The sequence below is a fragment of the Scyliorhinus canicula genome, chromosome 10 (assembly GCF_902713615.1).
Source record: "Scyliorhinus canicula chromosome 10, sScyCan1.1, whole genome shotgun sequence".
NCBI lineage: Eukaryota > Metazoa > Chordata > Chondrichthyes > Carcharhiniformes > Scyliorhinidae > Scyliorhinus > Scyliorhinus canicula.
Window position 1 is genome coordinate 53,382,790 of NC_052155.1, and position 27,523 is coordinate 53,410,312.

Genomic DNA, 27,523 nt, shown 5'->3' on the forward strand with positions numbered 1-27,523 from the left:
GCAATGCGAAAGGACTGCATTAATATAGCGCCTGTCACAACAAAATGCCCCAAATTTCTTTACAACCAATTATTAAACATGTAATCACATGTAAACTTTGAGAACAACATGTTGATGATCCATGCAGATTTCAACGTCACCACTAACCCACCACAGGACTTACAACTTGAACTCTGGACTGCTTCCTGTTATGTATTTCCCATTTACTATCAGTCTTTTATGTATCGTAATTAGTTTATTTGGGGCAATTCCTCAGTATATATTCTGGAACCAACCAGGGAACAGGTTATTGTAGACTTGTTATTGGGTAATGAGAGAGGATTAATTAATGATCTCAATATCAATACATTTTTAAAAATAAATTTAGAGTACCCAGTTCATTTTTTTCCAATTAAGGGGCAATTTAGCGTGTTCAATCCAACTACCTTGCACATCTTTGGGTTGTGGGGGCGAAACTCACGCAAACACGGGGAGAATGTGCAAACTCCACACGGACAGTGACCCAGAGCCGGGATCGAACCTGGGACCTCGGCGCCGTGAGACTGCAGTGCTACCACTGCGCCATCGTGTTGCCCTCAATATCAAAGCTTAATGGAATTTCACATTCAGTTTGGGTGGGAGAAACGTGGGTCTGAAACTCGTCATCAACTTAAGACAATTACAAGGATATAATGACAGATTTGGCTGAAATTACCTGGGGAAATTAGATTAAAAGTTAAGACAGTAGAGAAGCAGTGGTAGGCATTTAAGGAGATATTTCATAAGTTTCAAGAAAATGTATTCCATTGAGAAAGAAGGATGCAGCGTCCATGACGAAGCAGGGAAGTTTTTTTTTAATTTTAAGAGGGCCCAATTTTTTTTTTCCAATTAAGGAGCAATTTAGCGTGGTCAATCCACCTACCCTGCACATCTTTAGGTTGTGGGGGTGAGACCCAAGCAGACATGGGGAGAATGTCCAAACTCCACATGGACAGTGACCTGGGGCCGGGATCGAACACGGGTCCTCAACACTGTTTGGCAGCACTAACCGGGGAAGCTTAGGATGATATCAAATTGGAAAAAAAACAACGCTGCCAAAAGTGGTCAAAGATTGGTAACGTTTTAGAGACTAACAAAGGCAGAGTAATAAAATATTGAGGGAGAAATTGGAATAGCAGTGAAAACTAGCAAGAAATATAAACAGACAGTAAAAGCTTCTATAAGGATGTAAAAAGGAAGAGACCACCTGAAGTGATTCCTGGAGTGTGCAAGAGATTTTCTTTCAGACCACTAGGTGCAGAACCAAGTGGGAATAGGCTATCCAAGGTCTAGTATTGTGCAAATAAAAACTGTTAATAATCTTCTTGTGTGGGGTCCTTTAGGGAAGACTAACCGTAACAGGATAAAATTCTTTGTTAGGATGGAATGTGAAGTAGTCCAATCTGAAACTAGGGTCCTAAATCTAAATAAAAGGAAACTGCGATTATGAGGGATGCGTTGATTCCGATAGATGTGGGAACTTCATTGAAAGGCATGATGGTGAACAGACAATTGCTAATATTGAAGGAATGAATGCATGCACTGCAACAATAATGCATTCCTTTCTGGTGCAAAATCAGGAAAAGCGGCCTGATCATGGCTAACAAAAAAGTAAGTAAGGATAGTTTTAGATCCAAAGAGGAATTCGGAAGTCGTCGCAGGCCCAAGAAATGAGTGCAATTTCGAATTCAGCAAAGGAGGGCAAAAATAGAGTATCAGAATAACGTTACGGTGAACATGAAAGAAAATGCAAATAACTTCCCCGAAATACGCGGGAACCAAGGGTCTAATGAGAAGGAGGAATTGAAGGAAATTATCAGTACAAAAGTGGATAAATTAATGGGACTGAAAGTCAATAAATCCCCAGGACCTGATAATCTACATTCCAGAGTATGAAAGGAGGTGGCCATGGAAATGGTGGATGTGTTTGTTGCCATCTTCCTAGATTCCGGAGCAGTCCCAGCAGATTGGAAGGTGGCAAGGGTAACCTCACTATTTAAAAAAAAAGAGGGAGGGGACAGCATGACGGCACAGTGGTTAGCACTGCTGCTTCACGGCGCCGAGGTCCCAGGTTCGATCCCAGCTCTGGATCACTGTCCGTGTGGAATTTGCACATTCTCCCTGTATTAACGTGGGTATCGCCCCCACAACCCAAAAAGATGTGCAGTGCAGGGGGATTGGCCACGCTAAATTGCCACTTCATTGGAAAAAATGAATTGGCTACTCTAAAAAAAATTTTAAAAAGAGGAAGAAAACAAGGAATTACAAGGGAGAACAAAAGAACAGTATTATTTAAATGGAGAAAAATTGCCGAAAGCTGCAATGCAAAGAGACTTGGGGTACTTGTGCCTGAAGCACAGCAAGCTAGCATGCAGGTGCAGCAGGTAATCAGGAAGGCTAATGCAATGTTGGCCCTTATTTCCGGGGGGGTTGGAGTATAAGAGTAGGAAAGCCTTGCTGGAACTGTACAAGGTACTGGTGGGACCACATCTGCAGTTTCGGTCCCCTTATTTGAGAAAATATACTTCATGGAGGCGGTTCAGAAACGGTTTACTCGGATGATCCCCGGTATGGAGGAACTGTCATATGAGCAAAGGTTAAACAGGTTGGGAAGCTACATATTGGAATTTAGAAGAATGAGAGGGTCTCATTGAAACATATCGGATTCTTAAGGGACTTGACAGGGTAAATGCTGAGAGGACGTTTTCCTTCATGAGAGAGTCGGACCAGAGACCAGAGGCCATAGTCTCAGAATAAAGGGGTGCCAATTTAAGTCTGAGATGAGGAGGAATTTCTTCTGAGTGTTCAGAGTCTTTGAAACTCCTTGCCAAAGAGAGCTGTGGGGGCAGAACCTTTGTGTATATTTAAGGCTGAGGTAGACAGATTCAAGAGTTATGAGGAAAGGAAAGTGGACGTGGGGAATGTCGTTCAGCCATGATTCTATTCAATGGTGGAACAGGCTCAAGGGGGCAGACTGCCTACTCCTGTTCTATTTACTACGGTGTGGGGAAAGATGTGTTTGGCACTGACTTAGAGTATCAGCCATGATCATACTGAATTGTTGAACTCGAGGGACCGAATGGCCTCCTCCAGCTCTTATTTTCTATGTTTCTCGGTGTTCATTCATGAGATGTGGGCATGCTGACTAAGCCAGCATTTATTGCCCAACCCCAATTGCCATGGAAACGGTGGTGGTGAGCTGTGTTCTTGTTCTACTGCAGTCCACGCTTTATCGGAACACCCATAGTGCTGTTAGGAAGGGAGTTCCAGGATTTTCACCCAGCCACAGTGAAGGAATTGTGATAAGTTTCCACGTATCAGCTGCACTTGTCCTTCTCGGTGATAGACGACTGATTTCTGGAATGATCGGATTTTCCAATGAATTGAAATTGAGGAGACCGGGCTTGTACTCTCTGGAGTTTAGGGAGGTGTTTTCTCATTTTTTGGAGGGCCAAAGGGCCTGTTCATGTGGTGCTGTATTGTTCTTTTGAAACACACAAAACATACAGGACTGGAAAAGGTAGATACAGGAAGGATGTTTTCCCTGGCTTGGGGGTCCAGAACCAAGGGCACACATTTAGAACAGAGATGAAGAGTAATTTCTTCACTCAGTTGGTGACCTTTGGAATTTTCTACCCCAGAGGGCTGTGGAGGCCCCAGAGGGCTGTGGAGGTGCAGTCACTGAGTATGTTCAAGACAGAGATCAATAAATTTCAAGACAATAAAGGTATCAAGGGGTTTGGGGTAGTGCGCAAGGTATATCAGCCATGAGCTGATTAAATGGCAGAGCAGGCTGGAGGGGCTGAATGGCATCTTCCTGGTCCTACTTCCTATGCTTCTGTGCCACCTTTCAATTCTCCACTATCAAGTAATCTTCCCTTCCAATTTCTGACCAGAACCCTCTAATCCTCCTTCACCTTCCTGCTCACTTGTCACTGTCCTAAACTCGACTCCATCAAATCTAAAACCTGTCTCTTTGAACAAGCTTTTAGCCATCTGCCCTTATATGGTTCGATCCCATTTTTAAAAAAGAATTTTTCATAAAACGCTTTGGAACATTTTTTGTTACACAAAGGCACTACTAAAATATGTGTAATAAGTGCACTTGAAAGTGGGGCCCCCGTTTAATGTGTCAATCGAAAGATGGCATTTGCAACAGTCTGTCAATGCTACATTTGTGTCTGCTGAGGTTATGTGCAGACTTCTGCTACCTAAGACTTCACTTGACTTTTCTGCCTCATTCAAACTGCTACCACTGAAGGAATACCAACTCGATGTAACATCTGGTCTCAAGCGCCACCCAGTGGATGAGCAAAGGCTGCATCCACATTTTGCTTCCCTAACTATGGAGGCTATGGAAAAGTACAGCTTATTTGAGACCAAAAAGGTAATGTATGTGTGGGCATCCTTAATCTAACTTCATAGAAGAGAGAAATAATGCAGACATTGATTAATAAGGGTTGAAATATTGGATCATATAAACAGAAAGTAAATATTAAAAACTTCAAAAACAGATGAAACATTCCAAGGTGCTCGAAGAAGGAAGGAACAAAATGGCTGAGACTCTGACCATAATTTTCCAGTCTTCTTTGGCAACTGGTATGATGCAAGATAACTGGTGGACTGCTATCATTGTGCCATTGTACAAAGAGATTCAGACAAGAGTATTTACAGACCAGTCTGAACCACAACATCTACCCAGCAAATGTGTAAAATTTCCCAGGTTCTATGCTGTCCTAAAAACGCATGATAAATCCAACATGTCCAATTACTGCCCAATCAGTCTACTCTCAGCCATCAGCAAAGCAATGGACAGGGTTGCTGTTAAGTGTCACTTGCACAGTAATAACTTTACCACTGATCCTCAGTTTGGATTCCACCAGGACCACTCAGATCCTGGCCTCATGACAGCCTTGGTTGAAACACGGACAAAGAGCTGAACGCCAAAGGCGAGGTGAAAGTGACTGCCCTCAACATCAAGGCAGCATTTGACTGAGTATAATAGCATCAAGCTGCCCAAGCAAAATATCAGTCAAAGGGAATATGGGCAAATCTCCACTGGTTGGAGTCACACCAAGATAAACGAAGATGGTTGTGGGAGGCCCATCATCTCAGTCCTGGGACATCGCTGCAGGAGTTCCTCAGGGTAGGGTTCAAGGCCCAACCATCTGCAGCTGCTTCATCAATGACCTCCTACCATAATAAGATCAGAAATTAGGATGTTTGCTGATGATTCTACAGTGTTCATTTGTGACTCCAGAGATAATAAAATAGTCCATGTGTAAAAGCAGGAAGACCTGGACAATATCCAGGCTTGAGTTTACAAATGGCAAGTGACATTGGTGTCACACAAGTGCCAGGCAATGACCATCTCCAAGAAGGGATAATTTGACCATCTCCCATTTGGTCTTCCCTCAATGGCATTACCATCACTGAAATCCCCACCAACAAAATCCTGGGGATTACCGTTGACCTGAAGCTGAACTGGACCAGCTATATAAATATCATGGTTACAAGAGCAAGTCAGAAGTTGGGAATTCTGTGGCGAGAAACTCACCTCCTGACTCCCAAAACCCTGTCCACCAACTACAAGTCAGGAGTGTGTTTGGAATACTCTCCACGACCGGATAAGTGCAGCTCCAGCAACTCAAGACCACCCAGTACAAAGCAGCCTGCTTGATTAGCAACTCATCCTACATCTTCAACATTCACTCAATCCACCACCCATGCACAGAGGCAGCAGCATGTACCAACTACAAGGTGCTCTGCAGCAACCCATCAAGGCTCCAAACACAGCAGCTTCCAAACCTCCAATCTCCACCACCTCGAAGGACACGGGCATCAGATGCATGGGAACAACACCTCCTGGAGGTTCCCCCAAACCGCACACCATCCGGCCTTGGAACTATATCACTATTCCTTGGCCGTCGCTGGGACAAAATCTTGGGAGCTCACTTCCAAAAAGGCACTGCAGGTGTACCTACACTACATGGACTGCAATAGTTCAAGCTGGCAGCTCGCCATCTGCATTTCAGGGGCAATTAGGGTTGGGCAATAAATGCTGTCTTTGCTAGTGCCATCCATGAAAGAATAATTAGAAATATGATCTTGGTAGCAGGCAATTTAACTGAAACATCCTGGGGGACAGTACCAATCATTTAGAAAGGTACAGATTAATCAAGGGCAGTCAGCATGCATTTGTCAAAGCTCGGGCATGTCTGACCAATTTGAATGTATATTTGGAAGCGGTTTTTGTGTGTGTGGGGGGGGGGGGGGGGGGGGGGGGGGGGGGGGGGGATACCCGGTCGATGGGGATAGAACGTTTGATACAGTGTTCATGGATTTTAGTAAGGCTTTTAATAAAGCACAAAACAGCAGATGGAGTAGAAAAGTTCATGGGATCACAGAAAACGTGGGAAATTAAATCCTAAATTGGCTCAGTCAGGAAGCAAAGGGTATGACTGAAATGTGTTTGTGATTGGAAGGCCGTTTCCAGTAGGGTGTTGCAGGTCCTGGCACTCTTGTTATTCATGTTGTTCTTAATATTGATCAATTAATTAGCAACCTGGTATCCTTCTTTTAAAAAAAAGAAGAGGTATATACTTTCAATGAAGGCAGTTGAGCAAAGATCCATGATGAAATTAAATGAAAATCGCTTGTCTCAAGTAGGCTTCAAATGAAGTTACTATGAAAAGCCCCTAGTCGCCACATTCCGGCTCCTGTTCGGGGAGGCTGGTACAGGAATTGAACCGTGCTGCTGGCCTGCCTTGGTCTGCTTTAAAAGCCAGCGATTTAGCCCAGCGTGCTAAACCAGCCCGTTTAGCTGGATTCCTTTGATGAAGCGGTTGCCTTGATGAAAGGTTGAGCCTATTCTCATTGGAGTTAAAGAAAAATGAGACATGATCTGAGCGAAATATGTAAAATTCTTAAGAGGTGCGATGGAGCAGACACTTATTATGTTTTCTCTCCTAAGGTACTGTAGAATTAAGCAGCGTAGTTTCTGAATAAAGGGGTCTCACATTTAATGTGGAGGTGAGGAGGAATTTCTTCTCTCAGAGGACAGTTAGCCTTTGAATTCTCCAGCCTAGAGAACAGTGGAGGTTGGGTCACTGAATGTATTCAAAGCAGGGTCATGCAGGTTATTGATCCATCACGGAGTTATGGGTTATCTGGTATTTTAGGGTGAGGGGGGGGCAGCTGCAGGAGGAGGAGGAGGAAAATGGACTTGAGGCCACGGCGAGATTCGCCATGATCATATTGAATAGCGCAGCAGGCTCATGGGGCCTACTCCTGCTCCTGTTCCTTCTGTTCTTCAGCTAATAGTGAAGTAAGATGCTTAAGACTGCAGGAAGATAAATGAACAGATAAAGCGAGTTGAAAAGTGGCAAATGGAATTAAATCCAGACAAGTGAGAGATGATGCTTTTGGAGAGGGCAAAAAATAAAACAGGCCAAGATAAATGGTCAGAAATGGTGAAGTGGAGGGGAAGTGAAGGACCTTCGAGTGCACGTCCACACACTCCTGAAGACAGCAGGATAAAATTATACAGTGGGATACAGGATATTTTTCATTTATTGCCGACTGTAGAATAGAGGCCATAGTAGAATTATGGTATAAAACACAAATTAGGTCATATTGCAGGAAGGATGTGATCATGCTGGAGGGTACAGGGATAAAGGAGATTGTTGTCAAGACTGGTGAATTTTAACATTGGATAGTCTGGAGTTGTTTTCATTGGAACAAAAAGGGAGACCGAGGGTCGATTTAATTGAGATGTAATAAAATTACAAAGGGGTCGAAATAGAGTTGACCAGATGGAACTATTTCCAGAGGGAGAGAGGACAATAACCAGGGGTCATAGATTTACAGTAAATGTTGGAAAGGACTCGAGAAATATTTTCCTCCAAATGTTGTGGGGATCTTGAGCTCTCTGCCGCATATGGTGGTCGGAGCAGAAATCCTAATCGCATTTAAAAAGCATTTGGACGTGCATCTGAAGTGCTGTAACCTGGAAGGCTACCGACAAAGTGCTGGAAAGTAAGATTAAGCTGGCTAATTTTAATGGCTGACAAGGATATAATTAGATGGAATGGCCCCCTTTGCTATTTTTTTTTAATGATCTGATCTCATGAACTCCGAATTACTAGAACATACAGTGCAGAAGGAGGCCATTTGGCCCATCGAGTCTGCACTGACCCACTTAAGCCCTCACTTCCACCCTATCCCCATAACCCAATAACCCCACCTAACCTTTTTGGTCACTAAGGGCAATTTATCATGGCCACTCCACCTAACCTGCGCGTCTTTGGACTGACTAGTTAAGTAACATAGCTACTGTATTGCCATGTGCAAGGATGTTGGATAATGTTAAGCTCATGTGATCACTTGTATAATTGAGATAACGTGCAGGCAGTTATGATGAGGAGTTTACATGGAAGTGATTGAGCTGGAGAATGACAGGCAGCTGTGTGCCTTCATGACAGGAGATTGGAAAATTAGCCAAAATAAATATAACTTGAAATGTTGTTGGTCTGGGTGTTTTGCAAGAATTTATGACTCAGTACATGATCAATCTAAGAGCTATTTCATGATCAAACTAATTATTCAACTTTACAACTTGCCACCATCCCTCTCAGCATTCACCCCACCCAGCTTCAAGCCTCTCCCAAATGCCTTGGGGTTGATCTCTTTCTTGTTAAGCCTGTAATTTTGGAGGCCCAATTTGGACAGCACCTCCTTTGATTACACAAAACAATTGGCACCAAGTTGCCTCTTTCACTGGACATAAATCAGACCCACAAATAAAACAACATCTAGCCTGAGATCGAAACAAACAAAAATATGCTTAAAGTTAAAGTAAATAAAGACTTCATTGTTGTGACGTATTATATTTTAGTTCACTATAAACTAGCCAAAAGGTAACTAGTTAACACTGTGGTGGTGCACATGCAGATGGGTACAAATTTAGTCACATAGGTTAGTATGGCACGTAGAAGTTAATGGTACAAGTGTGGTGGGGGAGGGCAGCACGGTGGCGCAGTGGTTAATATTGCTGCCTCACGGCACCGAGGTCCCAGGTTCGATCCCGGCTCTGGGTCACTTTCCTTGTGGAGTTTGCACATTCTCCCCTTGTTTGCATGGGTTTCATCCCCACAACCAAAAGATGTGCAGGGTCGGTGGATTGGCCATGCTAAATTGCCCCTTAATTGGAAAAAATTAATTGGGTACTCTAGTGCAGTGTTCTTCAAAGTCGGGGGCGCGACCTGCAGGTGGGTCGCGGGCGGATGTCGGGAGCCGTTGTCCACGGCGCTCCCGATCGCACAAATCCTCGCACGATGATCAGCGCGCATGTGCAGTGCGGCCGCTATTTTTTTTTTTAAACGGTTGCAGCCTTTTGTTTTACAAGTTCTGTAGTGGTTTTTATTCATTTATTTTATTCATTTCATTTTTATTTTTTTAATTTATTTTATTCAAGAAAAAAATTCAGAACTTTGGACAGTTGGAGACTCCATACTTTCCGACACCGGAAGGCTTCACCTTCATCCAACAGGTTCCATTGGAGGAGCATGTACGAGAGCCAAAGGGACCCAAAAGTATTTCCTCCATTTTTGTCAGCAGCAAACAAGGTAAGAGAAAATGGTGGGCCGAAGTTCGGCCGGGTTGGGTCGCGAAGTTCGGCCAGGTTGGGTCCCGAAGGTTGGCCGGTTGGTAAAAATGGGTCCCCGGAAAAAGAGTTTGAAGAACACTGCTCTCGTAAGGGAGGAAAACAAGAATCAGAAAAAGAGAGGAGCTCAGGTGGGGAAAATATTAAAAGAGGGGAGCAAACTAAATTGTAAAAGCAATCATTCTTGGGGCTTTGCAGTATTACAAAATGTGCAATTCTGTATTTACCAAGCTGCCACATTTAACAGACCATCTAAAATTTTGTGGAATGTCAAAGTATAAGATGAACAAAAATAAGTTGAGAACAAAACAATCAAGTTCATTGATTAACAAAGCCTGAGCAGGAAGAACCTGCCTGCTTCCTCAAAAGAAAGCAAGAGATTATAATAACTAATCAAGGAAGGCGAATAAACAAAATATACAAAACAGCAGCAAAAATCTCTGACTTTTGGCTGGGGCTGAACTGCACCTCCATGTCCTGTTTCAATACTCTCCCTGTTAGCCTGGATGGGTGAGGCTGTCAACATCACCACCTAGGACAAATTCATCCTCATAAATCAGTCATCCACCAGTGTGCACTACATTAAGGGCACACACCAACTCAGAAAAGGATTTTTCAATAGCAAGGTTTTCAGAACACGACCACCGCCAAATTGCCCTCTAACTCCTGCAACATGATTGCAAAGAAAATCCTCGGTCGTAGGTCATACAAGTCCTTTCAGTCTTTAAAAGACAGCTCCAGCCCCCAAAAAATTACACAAAAAACTCACCCACTCTCATGCCATCAGATCGACCACTCCCTTCCAGATTCCATTTGTTTAAACTGATCCAAGACTCCAGATTATAGTCCCATGGGCAGACAATGCTAGAAGGCGTCGGAGGTGACATTGTCTGAGCAGTCCAAGATTGACCTCACCCGAACACTGCCCACATTTCACCCTGGGGAGGAAACAAAATGCACAAAAGAATGAGAATACAGGAAACATTCCAAATGCTAAATTAAGCTCTTGCAAATTCATCTACATTCAATATGTATCATTCACCCTTGTTGACTTAGCAATCCTTTTGGCTTGACCAGACAGCAAATGTCAGTGAGATATTTTGACAGCATATTCATTACTGGTGCTTAAATCCAGTATGAACACAGACGCACTTCTCAGCAAAACATGGAGAGCAGGAACCTTGGCCAACTTCTCATTCCTAAGCCAGGGCCCTGCTTAGTTGGCCCTTGAGCTGAGAGATATGGGGCTGTTTCGCACACTGGGCTAAATCGCTGGCTTTGAAAGCAGACCAAGCAGGCCAGCAGCATGGTTCGATTCCCGTAACAGCCTCCCCGGACAGGCGCCGGAATGTGACGACGAGGGGCTTTTCACAGTAACTTCATTGAAGTCTACTCGTGACAATAAGCGATTTTCATTTTTCATTTTCATCCCTCAGTAGGGACTCCTTCACCAATAGATTGGAAAATTATTAACAGAAACAATGAAGAATATTCTAAAGTACGAACGTGTTCGAGACCGTTTCTTCCGGACTGAGAGACAAGTGAATTAGAGACACATTCACACTAATAGCTGTCCAGGAATTCTGAAAACAATTCTCTACACACAGGTATTGCGATTTCATTTACACCAGAGCTTTGAATGCCAGGAGAAATATCTTCCAATAACCAATATAACATCAAAATGAGATTCAGATTTCTAGACTTCAAAAATATTTCCAATGCCATCCCAACACCATATTCGCTAAAGTCAACCTCTTTTACATGTACTGTTTCCAACCTTCCCATCCACATTACCGAGTTACATCGAGACATCCCAAGCTCTAGTTGGTAACAACTTCCAAATATCCAAAGTTCAGCCTCCTGCATCTATTTTTTTTTAAAACACAAAGTGATTTATTTGATTTTTATGCTTAATATTAGCCACTGTAAATCAGGCTGGAGTTTATTTACATCAGCAGAAACATACTTCAATGAACATAGTTCAGTCCTGGATGAGATTAACAACAAAACCCAATCACTGTTGGTACTTGTAGGGCACCACGGTGGCACAATGGTTAGCAGTGTTGCCTACGGCACTGAGGACCCGGGTTCGAATCCCGGCCCTGGATCACTGACCGTGTGGAGTTTGCACATTCTCCCAGTGTCTGCGTGGGTTTCGCCCCCACAACCCAAAAGATGTGCAGGATAGGTGGATTGGCCACACTAAATTGCCCCTCAATTGGAAAAAATAATTGGGTAATCTAAATTTATTTTTAAAAACTGTTGTTACTTGTGAACTCGCTGGTGTCCCACACACCAAGTAAATTATATGTTAATTGTATTTGCAAGATTAAGGATACACAGGTGAAGAGCTTTGGTTCAGTACCTGAGGTTATTTGAAGAACAGCTGTGGCACTCGAAGAAGCTGTTCATTTGTTTAATTGTTGTATTGGTTTTTCAAGAAAAGTAGAAAGTGTCCCATGTCACTGCTGGGACATGGCCTTCATTGTGGAAAGAGGGAGACAAATATAATGTTGAATTTATAAATAAATCTTGTATTCATTAATATGATTGGTGTCTGGTTTCCAACCTCACTCTGCCGCAGCTTCCAAGTACTTTAACACACCCAGCCACCCCCCCCCCCCCAACCACTTCAGCTGAGCCACATTATGTTGAAGTCTGTCCAAGATTTTGCTCCATTTCACTTTTGCAATGTCCTCCAACCCCGCATCCTTGTTCTAAGGCCCTTTTGCCCTTTCCAAACAACTGTAGTACAATCATAAGTCTGTGTTAAATAAACTGGACAAGCTACGAAGGCATGAAAATTAGCTTCAACATCCCAAAACTGGCAGCACGGTGGCCTAGTGGTTAGCACAACCGCCTCACGGCGCTGAGGTCCCAGGTCCGATCCCGGCTCTGGGTCACTGTCCGTGTGGAGTTTGCACATTCTCCCCGTGTCTGCGTGGGTTTCACCCCCACAACCCAAAAATGTGCAGAGTAGGTGAATTGACCACGCTAAATTGGAAAAAACAATTGGGTAATCTAAATTTATTTTAAAAAAACATCCCAAAACTGATCATAAAGGAGAAGATAGGCACAAGCCAGGGTCATACCCCAGCCGCTATTCAATAAAACCCTCGTGCCAACATCTTCTCCTGTAACACCTCCAATCACCCCACACCCCAAGCTCTCAGAAAAGGGCAGGGGTGCACAAGTCATGACAATTATGACAGAGCTATGATGTTTCTTGAATGGTACGTCATCCTGCCACAGCTCACGAGAGAAAAAGGGTGAGTGGGTGAGAAAGAGCAAGAGAAAGAAACAAAGACAGAAGGATCGAGAGAAAGAAAGAAAGAGAGAAAGAAAGATCAAAAGATTGATAAAGATTGAAAGAGAGATAGTGCGAGAGGGAGAGCGCGAGAGGTAGAGAAAGGAGAGAGAGATAAAGAGAAAGAATCAGCCATGGTCTCACTGAATGGCAGAACAGGTTCCAAGTGCTCAATTGTCTACTTCTGTTCATTATATATACCCGAGCACATGGCCACCTTCTTGAAACTCCTGGCAGAACTATGACATTACAGTGCCCAATTATTAATAATTAAACATTAAAAAATATTTTTAAATTAAATACAGATTTATACTGATGGAGCAGACAGCTGGATAAGATTCCTCAATCTTTTGGTACAGTTAACCGTCGTATCACCACAATCATCACCAAATTGACCAAACCAGGGCAAACGATTGAGCAATTTTAAGTGCCTATGAGTTCTGTCCCAAAATCATAGGTTGATATTGATGACATTTTTTACACTGGACCAAAACTCCATTCACTCGAATGTGATCCTGAGCGGATATCAAAATTCCACCAATTTAGACAGGCTTATTAAATTATGCTCATTTTTTAAGAAGGCGTACAAGCATGATGTAAAACTAATTCACAACATCAAAAACATTTACTCAAACCGGCTTGCGTACACCTACAAAACATAGTTCCCCACAGTTTTTTTCTGATTTTGTGATTTAAAGTCTACTTTTTCTTTCTTTTTATGTTAAGTCAGCTTACACAAATGTGAAAAACTGGACATCCTTATTATACATAGTTTTGATAATCCCATTTTCAGCTGTGTTAACAAAACAAAGCTCGATTACTGTTAGTAATACAGATTATGGAACACTTTCATGCAAAGGAAAACAGCAAGTTCTACTCCAAGTAATATTTTACTTGCTATTATGCAAAAGTAATTCTACTGGAAACCTAAACCATAATCTAATGAGTGTAATTTCCCAATTGTGCCTTTAACCAAATCAAAACTACTGATTCTCTTTTTCTTTGCGAACAACCTCTCATTTTCAAATACTGCCACCTCATGGGAATAACTGGAATATTAATAATACATGTACAGGCAGTCCTTGAACTTGGGGCACAATTGGTTCCTGGAAAAGTATCTTTTTTTTTTAAAAATGTTGAAAATTAGAGTACCCAATTCTGTTTTTCCCCAATTAACGGGCAATTTACTGTGGACAATCCACCTACACTGCACATCTTTTGGGTTGTGAGGGTGAAACTCCACACAGAAAGTGACCCAGGACCGGAATCGAACCTGGGTCCTCAGCGCCGTAGGCAGCAGTGCACTAACGTGCTGCCCAAGGGGTAATTTAGCATGGCCAATTCACCTACCATGCACATTTTTTTGGGTTGTGGGGGTGAGACGCATGCAGACACGGGGAGAATGTGCAAACTACACACGGACAGTGACCTGGGGCTGGGAGACTGTTTTCACCACAATGACTTTAAAGGACGCAATTACCCCCAGTCCATGGGTTCTAACAGTAAGGTGGTGTTGGGGGGGCAGAAACACAGCTTTGATGGCTGGACGCTTGTCATCAAGAACGTTTGGATGACCAAGAGCATTGTTAAGGAGTAACAATACTTTAAATGCAAGATTGTTTCTGACACGCGTTACCAAACGGTGGTTAAACCCATCCTAAAAATATGTTCCTATTGACTCAGGTCTTAGGACTGGATTTCCACATTATAGGGAGAAATACCTTGGAATATCTCTTGAAAGTCTTGGGATTTCCGAATGGTACACAAGCAAAGGTTAACTTGAAAGTCACCCGCAGCATCGTCTCAATCTTTTGCAACTTTGTAACCTAGTATGGATTTCCCCTCAGCAGTTTTTTCCCAAAAGAATCCAGTTTTCTCAACATTAAAAAATTGCTGAGCACAATTCACACCCTCTGCAATGATTTCAGCACTCCGCACAGACAGCGACTCAAGCAGGAATCGAACCTGAAGCAACAATGCTCACCACTGTGCTACCGTGCCACCTACCGTGAACATCAATGCATATGTACGAATTATGTGGAGATGCCAGCATTGGACTGGGGTGGGCACAGTAAGAAGTCTTACAACACCAGATATATACAAATAAGAACATAAGAACTAGGAGCAGGAGTAGGTCATATAGCCCCTCGAGCCTGCTCCGCCATTCAATGAGATCATGGCTGATCTTTTGTGGACTCAGCTCCACTTTCCGGCCCGAACACCTTAATCCTTAATCCCTTTATTCTTCAAAAAACTATCTATCTTTATCTTAAAAACATTAAATGAAGGAGCCTCAACTGCTTCACTGGGCAAGGAATTCCATAGATTCACAACCCTTTGGGTGAAGAAGTTCCTCCTGAACTCAGTCCTAAATCTACTTGCCCTTATTTTGAGGCTATGCCCCCTAGTTCTGCTTTCACCCGCCATTGGAAACAACCTGCCCGCATCTATCCTATCTATTCCCACTGATGTGGCATCGGAAGATTGCAATCAACAGGGTGTCAATTTATTAACGTCATAAATGCAGTTTTTTGGAACTTAAACATCATAAAGTCGAGGACTGCCTGCATTGAAGATATTAATCACCATAAAGAACAAAGAAAAATTACAGCACAGGAATAGTCGCCTATTTTCTAAGGATCTGCATCCCTCTGCTCCCTGCCCATTCATGTATCTGTCTAGATACATCTTAAATGACGCTATTGTGCCTGCCTCTCCCACCTCCACCGGCAATGCGTTCCAAGCACCCACCACCCTCTGCGTAAAGAACTTTCCACGCATATCTCCCTTCAACTTTTCCCCCCTCACCTTGAACTCACGACCCCGAGTAATTGAGTCCCCCCCCCCCGGGAAAAAGCTTCTTGCTATCCACCCTGTCTCTACCTCTCATGATTTTGTAGACCTCAATGAGGTCCCCCCTCAACCTCCATCTTTCTAATGAAAATAATCCTAATCTACTCAACCTTTCTTCATAGCTAGCACCCTCCATACCAGGCAACATCCTGGTGAACCTCCTCTGCACCTTCTCCAAAGCATCCACATCCTTTTTGGTAATGTGGCGACCAGAACTGTACACAGTATTCCAAATGTGGCTGAACCAAAGTCTTATACAACTGTAACATGACCTGCCAACTCTTGTACTCAATACCCCTTCCGGTGAAGGAAAGCATGCCGTATGCCTTCTTGACCACTGTATCGACCTGCGCAGCCACCTTCAGGGTACAATGGACCTGAACACCCAGATTCCTCTGTACATCAATTTTAATTTTCCCCAGGGCTTTTTCATTTACCGTATAGTTCGCTCTTGAAATGGATCTTCCAAAATGCATCACCTCGCAATTGCCCGGACTCCATTTCCATTTCTCCGCCCAACTCTCCAATCTATCTATATTCTGCTGTATTCTCTGACAGTCCCCTTCACTATCTGCTACTCCACCAATCTTAGTATCATCTGCAAACTTGCTAATCAGACCACCTATACCTTCCTCCAGATCATTTATGTATATCACAAACAACAGTGGTCCCAGCACGGATCCCTGTGGAACGCCACTGGTCACAGTTCTCCATTTTGAGAAACTCCCTTCCACCACTACTCTGTCTCCTGTTGCCCAGCCAGTTCTTTATCCATCTAGCTAGTACACCCTGGACCACATGAGACTTCACTTTCTCCATCAGCCTACTGTGGGGAACCTTATCAAATGCCTTACTGAAGTCCATGTATATGACATCTACAGCCCATCCCTCATCAATCAACTTTGTCACTTCCTCAAAGAATTCTATTAAGTTGGTAAGACATGACCTTCCCTGCACAAAACCATGTTCACTATCACTGATGAGCCCATTTTCTTCCAAATGGGAATAGATCCTATCACTCAGTATCTTCTCCAGCAGCTTCCTGACCACTGATGTCAGGCTCACCGGTCTATAATTACCTGGATTATCCCTGCTACCCTTCTTAAACAAGGGGACAACATTAGCAGTTCTCCAGTCCTCCGGTACCTCACCCATGTTCAAGGATGCTGCAAAGATAGGAGAATCACTTTGCAGATGATTTACTGCTGTATATCACAGAGCGGAGTATGTCAAGTGGGAATATAATGGAGCTACTTCAAAAGATTAGGGTCGTTCTTGGGGGTATAAACTAAATTTAGAGAAGAGAGAGTATTTTATGGTGCCCCAGGAAGTGGGGGCGGGATTGGGGGGGGCTGCCATTTTGCAGGGCAACAACCCACTTCAGGTATTTTGGGGTGCAGGGGGAGATCCACAGGTACAATTTTACTAGCTTGGTGGAGAGAGTGAAGGCTGACTGGCAACGTGGGGCAACCTCTCTCTTTTTTTCTTTCTAGTACCCTGGGCGGGAAATGTGGAGAAAGTGCAGGGTTGGGTGGGGTTGTCCCGGTGGATTAGGATGGAGAAAGGCTTGTGCAGGGAGTTGGGGTTGAGGGCATTGGCAACGGTGCTGCTCCCGATGGCGCTGGGCAAGTACTCTGGGAGTCCAGTGTGGTGGCAACTTTGAAGATCTGGAGGCACTTGAGACAGCACTTTAGTTGGGGGCTGGGTCAGGGGAGATGCCGATCAGGGGGGAATCATAAATTCCAGCTGGGGAGGCTGGATGAGAGATTTCGGAGATGGGAGGAGAGGGGGAAATCAAGGTAATAAAAGATCTGTTCCTGGGGGAGAAGTACAAATTGGCGCAAGAGGAAGGGTTTATGCACCTGCAAGACCAAGACTTAGTAAGAATGGAGTTCCCGAGATTCCTGATAGCATCTGCCCCCTCGTTGTTGATGGAAGTACTGTCGGCAGGAGGGGTTAGAGAAGGGGGTAGTGTCAGAGATTTACGGGAAGATTTTGGAGGAGGGCAGAATGTCCATGGAAAGGATCAAGGCCAAGTGGGAAGAAGAGTTGGGGAGGTAATAGAAGACGGTCTGTGGTGCTATGAAGGGTGAATTCTTCAACCTCATGCAGATGTTGGGGCTGATATAATTGAAGGTTGTGTATCGGATGCACCTCACAAAAGCAAGGACCAAGGGGGTGGTGGATGTCTGCGAGCTTTGTGGGCGGGGCCCTGCAAACCATATACATATGTTTTGGTCCTGTCCGAAGCTGGGAAGGTATTGGAGGAAGGTTTTTAATACAATTGTCATGTTCTTGTTCTATGGCCAGTGGGAACGATGCACAACAGAACATCCCGTTCTTAGTTAAAGTCATTTATTATAAAACAAATGTATGGTATCGCTTATAGGTCTTTGGCTAAGATGAGCGCGAGGTCAGGTGTAATGTCTGGATCTGGTATGTCTCACTTGAGGGGACTATGAATTGGATTAAATTTTGGCAGGACGGTAGTAACTCTGCAGTCTCACAGCGCCGAGGTCCCAGGTTCAATCCCAGCTCTGGGTCCCTGTCCGTGTGGAGTTTGCACATTCTCCCAGTGTTTGCGTGGGTTTTGCCCTCACAACCCAAAGATGTGCAAGGAAGGTGGATTGAACACACTAAATTGCCCCTTAATTGGAAACAATGAATTGGATTCAATTTGAATTCGTTTTTGGAGCAGACAAGGAGCTGAATTAGGGGTTTGCCCCTGTCCATACTCTTGAGCTCTGGCTTTGAAACTCTGATGAACTAATTTAAAAAAATAAAATAAAACAAATGCGTGGTAAAACTAACTATAAGAAATACATTACAAACCACTAAATAAATTATCCTAGAGCTACTGCAAGTATAACTATCCATCAACAAGACTAACTCTGAATTCCTCCAGGTACAGAGTCACATGGTAGATTTACCCTGCCACCTGCTGGTCGGAGGTTGTATGCATCATTTCATACATAACAATCTCAGGGGTGTTACACGTGGACTTGGAACTGGGTCCCCCAGAGGCCATTTTTTGGTGTGTCGGACTGGCCCAAGCTGCAGGCAGGTGCGGGGCTAGATGTTTTAGCCTTCGCCTTGCTGATTGCTTGGGGTGAAGGTCAGTTTCTCCACCTATGTGGCAGGGGTACCTACTGGAATTCTTGATCCTGAAGTCGGTGAAATTTGAGCTAAGGGGGTGAAGGAGGGGTTCTACAACTCTTGGGGTTTGTTTATCATGCACTTTCGGAAACTTGTTGCCATTGAACACTGGAGGGGGGGTTGATGTGTGTTTTCTGTTTTTTTAAAACTTATTTTTCAAATGTACTTCATAACCAACCTCGCTAAACACTTCAACACGATTGATGTCAGGGCCACCGAACGGTAGTCATTGAGGCACATTGCCTGGCTCTTCTTTGGCACCGGAACGATGGTGGTCTTAATGAAGCAGATGGGGAGCTTGGAGCGGAGTAGGGACAGGTTAAAGATGTCCGTGAACACATCTGCCAGCTGGTTCGCGCAGGCTCTGAGTGCACGACCAGGGATCCCGTCCTGACCCGTCGCCGTCTGAGGGTTCACTTTCAGGAAGGCCAATCGGATTTCGGAAGCGGTGACGGTGGGTATGGGTGCGTTTTGGGCTGCTGCGGCACTCCACATGCGATCAATGGTTTCCTGCGTGAACTGAGCATAGAATGCATTGAGTTCATCGGGGACGGGTTTGCTGCTGCCGGAAATACTGTACAGCTTCGCTTTGTAGTCCGTTATGTTGTTCAGGCCTTGCCACAACCAACGAGAATCTGTAACTCTAGCTTGGTCTGATATTCTGTGATTCTAGCTTGGTCTGATATTCTCTCTTGGCATCCTGAAAGGCTTTGCGGAGGTCGTACCTGGATTTCTTGTATAGGTCAGGGTCGCCTGACTTGAACGTCAGACCTGTACTTCAGCAGGGAGTCAGTCTCTCAATTAAGCCACGGTTTCCGGTTGGGGAACATAGGTAATGCTTTCTTTGCCATGCAGTCGTCCACACATTTGCTAATGAAGTCGGTGATGGTGGTGGTCTACTCATTTAGGTTGGTCGGTGAGTTGTTAAATATGGACCAGTCCACTGTCTCCAAGCACGTTGGAGCTCTTCTGTTTCCCTGGACCAGCACTGCACAACCTTCTTGGCTGGATTCTCCCATTTAAGTTTCTGTTTGTATGCTGGGAGAAGGAGCACCGTATAATGGCCTGATTTTCCAAAGTGCGGTCGGGGATGGGACGGTAGGCGCCGCTGATTTTTGAATAGCAGTAGTCAAGAGTGTTGTCGCCCCTGGTGGGATAGGAGATGTGCTGGTGGAATTTTGGCAGTACACACTTGAGGTTGGCCTTTTTGAAGTCCCCGCCACGATGAACAAGACCTTCGGGTGTTCTGTTTCGTTGTTGTTTATAACTGTGTACAGTTTGTCTAGCGCCTTCTTCACTTCTGCCTGGGGTGGGATGTAGACCGCTGTGATAATGGCTGATGTGAACTCACGTGGAAGATGGTATGGGTGGCACTTTACGGTCAGGTAATCCAGGTCCGGGGAGCAGTAAGTCACCAGGGTCGCCACATCCAATCACCAGGAGGAGTTGATGAGTAGGCAAACCCCTCCACCCTTTACTTTGCCTGACGATGCGGTGCAGTCTGCCCAATGAATTGGGAAGACTTCAGGTTGTATGGCACAGTTGTATGGCAATTGTTGTTACATTGGCATCAACACCCACTCAGTGTGAAAATGTTCTCATATTGCTTTTGCTTCTTTCACCAGATTTACCTTAAATCTGAGCCCTCATTACTGCCAATATGAACGGTTTCCCGCTATCAACTCTGTCCCGCATGATTTTTAAGACTTCTATAAAATCTCCTCTCAGCCTTATTTTCACAAAGGAAAAGAGTGCCTGCTTCTCCAATCCATGTTTATGCCTGAAGTTCTTCATCCCTGGAACTATTCTCATTAATCTTATCCGCACTCTCTCTCATGCTTTCAAATACTTCCCAAGATGCGGCATCCAGAACTGCACGCAGTACTCCAGCTAAGGTCTATACAAGATCAAAATAACCTCCTTGCTCTTGTAGTCTTATGTTCTTATTGATAAAGCCTAGGATATTGTACGCTTTCTTAACTTCCCTTTCAACCTTTAATGACTTCCATGTCCCACTGCTCCTGCACCCCTTTAAGAGTCGTACCTGTGGTATTTTTAAAGGAGAGGCTTGCAGACGATGAAGGTATCAATCAACAAGAGCTTTATTGCAAAGGTGTCTTTTCTCCTGGCTTGTAGACTAGACGGACTGTTAACTTGCCCGAACTGCCAATGGGCTGGTTTGTGGAACAAACATTAATACAGAACTTTTTCCTCCTTCCTTTCCATCAGGGGTTACTACAATGGTACAATTTACAATTAACAAACACAACAGTCAATGTTTCGGAGGATGTTGGTTCTTGCGTCATTGTCAGCAAACCTCAGGCATCTGCTTTTCTCCGTGTTGACGGTCACCTCTGGTGTTTTTTGGTTAGTTTGGATATTGTCTGTAGTTGTCTCAACCAGAGTTGATGTAGGATTTGGAGGTAGACTCAAGTGCTCAAGCTTCCTCAACTGAGGTACTGTCTTCCACAGGTGTTTTCGGTATTGTCAGGTTCTCAGATATGTACAGATCTTCACTTCGCACTCTTGGTTGACTCGGTCTCTGACAACCTCGTTCTAGCTACTAAAAGTTTATCAACAAGCCTTCTCCAAACAAAATTATCCAGAGTTTGTACAGTGCAGAGACCGGTCCTATCTGTTGGTGTAGTTCCTTGCCAATACTTCCCGAACTTTATGAAAAATGCAGCATTTTGCCCTTGTCACAGGTGACTTCAGCAGATCAAAGACTGTGCCGAACTGACATTTCATATTCAGTAATGTCGGAAAATTTTGGGTTGTTGAATGTGTTATATTTCTGTCTGTCATCAGGAATTGGTTTAGTCATTCAGACAATGATCCTTGCTCACAGTTACCTTCAATGAATGCTTGATTGGCTGAACAATCCTTTCAGCCAGCCCATTGGTGGCAGGATAAACAGTTTGATGTATTGGATTTTGTTCTTCTTTAGATAACTTGAATGCGTGACATGAACTGTGATCCATTGTCACTATCAACTTGCTCAGGGTAACTGAATCTTGCAAAACTCTCACCCAGTCTTTCAATTGTTCTCTCCGAGGACACAGTCTTCAGAATGGTGACTTCAGGTCATTTTAAGTGTGCATTGACCACAATGAAAAAATATCTTTCGAATGGTCCATCATAATCTATATCAAATGGCCCTTCCAGCGGATGTAATCGCACTCGTGGCGGTAGGTTTTGAACTTCTGCACAAGCCAAACATATGCCAGACTTCTCGATTTCACAATCAAACTCTGGCCACCAAAAATAACTTCTAGCTTTCTTCTTCACCCTATCATCCAATGACTTTCCCAAAGTTGGTTTAGAACACATTTCCTGAACAGTGGAATGATGACCCCCATTCCCCAGAGTAGGCAACCGGCCTGAATGATCGTTTGAATCTTCGGGTAACATACAGCTACAACTCCGGGTCTACTCCTGTGGTCTTGCCACAAAATACCATGACCTTAACTTCTGACAGTAGTGGATTATTTCTGGTATACTTCTCAACTTGTCTGTCCCGCGGTTACAGGAATGTTATCGACTTCTTTGAAATAGAAAATATTACCATTCAAAACTATTCAATGACAACATGTTGGATAAAGGCAATCTAGAGAGTCTGTGTTCCCATGGATATTTGATTTACGATATTCTATCATATGCTGTTGTCCATCTTTGTATCCGTCTCGCTATTGGAGATGGAATACCGGCATGCAGCCCGAGTATCCTTGTTTGTGGTCCATGATCTATCAGTCAAATAAATTTCCTTCAGGTATTGCTAAAATTTCCTTCAGGTATTAAATAATGCCGAGAGCTTCCTTCTCTATCTGTGCATTCTTCATTTCTGCTTTGTTCAAGGGTCTTGTTGCAAATGCCATTGGCTTCTCTTCACCATTGGGAATTACTTGAGAAACTACTGCTCCCACCGCTGTAGCCACCTGGGGTGGCCTCTACCCAACACAAAATGGAAGATTGCAAAGAATGCAGGGAAAATGGACATGTTGGAAAGCAAGCAGCTTGCAAGGCGATTGTGTATTGGGACAACTGCAGAAACCGGTTTTGACTGCTGCAGAGACCAGACAGCACTGTGAAAGAAAATCCGTTAACATATTAATGAGGCAATACCGGGCGAGTCCCAGATACAATGGACACAAGTTAAGCACAAATCGATACATTCTATGGAAGGCCAGACCCAGTGGCGCCAGAGAAGCCCAAGACAAAAGGTCCCAAGAACCGCCCCAGCAACCAAGGAACTGCCCTAGGATTGGGAAGAGACCGAATCGATTCCAAGCAGGTAAGGGAGTCCGCCCAAAGGGGCGCGGACCCCCTGGGACCTATAAAAGAAAGGTCCCACACATGGTTTAGTCTCCTGTCTCCGGGCTCCTGTCTTCTACAGCCGTCGAGCAGCAGCCACCAACAAGTAAGTGCCTAAAGACAACGACCGCTACCAGACATATGCACTCCTAACACCCTTGGCAACTGATAGCAATCCGAAGTCTGCAGACCAGAGCAGAGCAAGAGGCCTTGTTCCCTGACCTCGCAGTTCCTTCGAGATAAGTATTAGTTGTTTAGCGGTAGGAGTAAGTTTAATTCTTTAGCGTGTGCATGGGTAGTTATTATAATTGTGTTATAATAAACTCTAGTTGTTTGGACTTACTAATTGGTGTACGGTTTTTATTGCTTTGAACTTCACCTTGAAACTTGTGGCGGTGTCTTAACGGCACCTGGCGACTCCAGAGCTTAGAACGAGAAACAGAGCCAAGTGAGTGATAAGCACACTCACCCAGAACGACCAACACCGCATATCGTGATGCGTCACAAGCCGGGTTGCAAGGATAACTTCAGATCAAAAAGTGTGGCAGGAATTCAGATTTCACTAATGCCCCTGTTGGCGTCTATGGATTTCTTGAAGTAAGCCTCCAGGGGTGTATTTGAAGCGCTTTTATCCTCTTTTTCGGAAGCCTTCCTTGAGCTGGGCAAAGGAAATTTGCTCTGGCAGTGGGGACTGACATCCTAAGCACATGACCGACCAGCAGATTTGCTTTTGATGATCATGGCCTTGATGCTGGTGCCCTTGGCTCCTTCAAGGATGCCAATTATATAACGCCTGCCTTCTCAGCTGATGCAGAGAATCCACCTTGGGCAGCATTGATGGTACTTCTCCAAGGGCTTGAGGTGGCATCAGATCGTGGTTAGCATTTGAGCCATAGGAGGAGGATGACCGCCCTGTACACGAGGAACTTGGTGTCAACACGGATGTCAGGGTCATCAAGGAATCTTGTCTTTAGAAATCCAAAGGAGGCGCTCGTGGATTGTATACGATGTTGGATTTCCACACTGATGTCAGCCTCAGGAGGAGAGGTGGCTCCCCAGGTATGGGAAGTGTTCCATGTTTGATAGGGTTTCTTTGTTGATCTTGATGGAAGGAGAGATGGGATCTTGCCCTGGGGTGGGTTGGTAAAGGACTTGAATCTTCCTGAGGTTGCGACTCAGACCAAGTCTTTGGTATGCTTCCAAAGTGTCAAGCAGGGCTTCTAGATTCTCTTGAGAGTGGAGATGGCAATGTTGTCCGCATACTGAAGTTCTCTTTCATGCGCAATGTCAGCGTCGTTTTCTTCTTGAATTCCAAGCGGTTGAAGTTGACATTGTTTTCCAACCATCCGGTGGACGATATGTCCACCACTCCACTGGGAAGTTTGTTCTTGACAAGTTGAAAAGTGGGGGCGATGACACATCCCTGCTCGACTCGTCTTGGCCTCAAAATGTTACTTCTGTCGATGAGGACAGTTGCTGACGTCTCGTCATGGGAGGAGTCGGAGAGGACAACACGGTGGCTGTGTGGTTAGATTTCACCAGAATTTACAGTGCAGAAGGAGGCCATTCGGCTCATCGAGTCTGCACCGGCTCTTGGAAAGAGCACCTACCCAAGGTCAACACCTCCACCCTATCCCCATAACCCAGTAACCCCACCCAACACTAAGGGCAATTTTGGACACTAAGGGCAATTTATCATGGCCAATCCACCTAACCTGCACATCTTTGGACTGTGGGAGGAAACCGGAGGACCCGGAGGAAACCCACGCACACACGGGGAGGATGTGCAAACTCCGCACAGACAGTGACCCAAGCCAGAATCGAACCTGGGACCCTGGAGCTGTGAAGCATTTGTGCTATTCACAATGCTACCGTGCTGCCCTACCGTTAGCACAGCTGCCTCACAGCGCTGAGGTCCCAGGTTCGATCCCGGCTCTGGATCACTGTCCGTGTGGAGTTTGCACATTCTCCCCGTGTCTGCGTGGGTTTCGCACCCACAACCCAAAAATGTGCAGAGTTGGTGGATTGGCCACACTAAATTGCCCCTTAATTGGAAAAAATTATTGGGTAATCTAAATTTTTTTTAAAAAGGAAAAATAAAATGGGAGGAGTCGGAGGAGATTCACCAATTTCTCTGGACAGCCGGCCTTTGACAGGATCTTCCATAGCACTTCCCGATTGACTGAGCCAAAAGCCTTGATCAGATCAAGAAGGCCATGTGGTGCGGCTGATGTTGCTCCTGGCATTTCTCTTGAAGTTGCTGAGCCGTGAAGATCCAGTCCACTGTTTGATTGGAAGCCACACTGGTTTTCTGGAAGGAGTTCTTCAGAAACTGGGAGAAGGCGACTAGCGAGGATTCGGGTGATGATCATCCTGGTGATGGAGAGTAGGGAGATTCCCCGGTCATTCCTACAATCCACTTTGTTTCCTTTCTTGAAGGTGGTGGGAAAAATGGCAGCCCTGAGCTTGGCAGGAATTACTTCTCTGTCCCACATTTTCAGCAACAGCTGACGGGTGATCTCTCCCCCTTGAAGACAGAACAGACTATTCTTCGGGCACCTTTTCTCACCCTTTCCCCATGCGGGATGAGCAGTGTGGATCCTGAAAGAGGTCTACTCAGTCATGAAGAAAGCTGCTGAAACACTTTCCTGTTCCTAGCAAGATGACAGAATCAAACTCCAAAGCCTACATGCCGGTCCAAAGCAAGGAACTTCCAGATCCTATGGTCCTGTCCTCTTCACCTCTTGCCAACCACCGCAGGGCTGGTCTGTGTGAGAGGTGTGCTGGTTTCCTGTCGGTAGATGTCTGTTGCGGGTTATCTTTTAACATGTGAATGCCGGATGGCACAGTGGTTAGCAATGCCGCCTACGGCACGGAGGACCCGGGTTCAATCCCGACCCTGGGTCACTGTCTGTGTGGAGTTTGAACATTCTCCCAGTGTCTGCGTGGGTTTCACTCCCACACCCCATAGATGTGCAAGGTATGTGGATTGGCCATGCTAAATTGCCCCTTAAATTGGAAAAAATGAATTGGGTACTCTAAATTTATTTTTCAAAAGCATGGGTATGCCATTGCACATCAAAAGTCAGAGTCCTTGACAGAGGGGAGGTCTACTTCCAGTGACAAGGGAACCTCGACAAGTGGAAATGTCCCGACTGCTTCAGCTGTCATCCGCCATCACAGCCATTAATACCATAAAAATATCATCCACCTAATGCACCGTTGAGGACTTGGATTTGATTTATTGTCACATGTACCGAAGTACAGTATAATATATTTTTCTGCAGCCAAAGGAACGTACACAGTACGTACATAGAACATAGAATATTACAGCGCAGTACAGGCTCTTCGGCCCTCGATGTTGCGCCGACCTGTGAAACCCCTCTAAAGCCCATCTACACTATTCCCTTATCATCCATATGTCTATCCAATGACCATTTGAATGCCCTTAGTGTTGGCGAGTCCACTACCGTTGCAGGCAGGGCATTCCACGCCCTTACTACTCTGAGTAAAGAACCTACCTCTGAATCTGTCCTATATCCATCTCCCCTCAATTTAAAGCTATGTCCCCTCGTGCTAGACATCACCATCCGAGGAAAAAGGCTCTCACTGTCCACCCTATCTAATCCTCTGATCATCTTGTATGCCTCAATAAGTCACCTCTTAACCTTCTTCTCTCTAACGAAAACAGCCTCAAGTCCCTCAGCCTTTCCTCGTAAGATCGTCCCTCCATACCAGGCAATATCCTGCATAGTAGACAGAAGAATAATCAACAGAGAACATTGACAAATGGTACATCGTCAAACAGTGATTGGTTATAGTACGGAACAAAGGGCCAAACAAAGCAAATACATGAGCAAGAGCAGCATTGGACGTCACGAGTAGTGTTCGTACAGGGAACAGATCAGTCTGAGGGGAGTCGTTGAGGAGTCTTGTAGCTATGGGGAAGAAGCTGTTCTCTATCTGGATGTGCAGGTCTTCAGACTTCTGTACCTACTGCCTGATGGAAGGGTCTGGAAGAAGGCAATGCTTGGGTGGGGGGAGTCTCTGATAATGCTGTCTGCCTTCTTGAGGCAACAGGAGGTGTATACAGAATCAATGCGAGGGTGGCAAGCTTGTGTGTTCCATAAGGCTGAGTTCACCACACTCTGCAGTTTCTTGCGATCTTGGGCTGAGCAGTTGACACACCAAGCTGTGATGCAGCCGGGTAGGAA

The 27,523-nt window shown here is 44.8% G+C and overlaps 1 protein-coding gene across 1 annotated transcript in view; it reads right to left on the bottom strand.

Moving 5' to 3' along the window:
* The window catches only part of LOC119972369 (KAT8 regulatory NSL complex subunit 1-like), a 341,283-nt gene that overhangs the window by 305,909 nt on the left and 7,851 nt on the right, over positions 1-27,523 (bottom strand). The window contains exon 2 of the mRNA XM_038808945.1: positions 10,452-10,620. The gene's annotated coding sequence lies outside the window, so the exon portion shown is untranslated. The remainder of the gene's footprint in view (positions 1-10,451; positions 10,621-27,523) is intronic.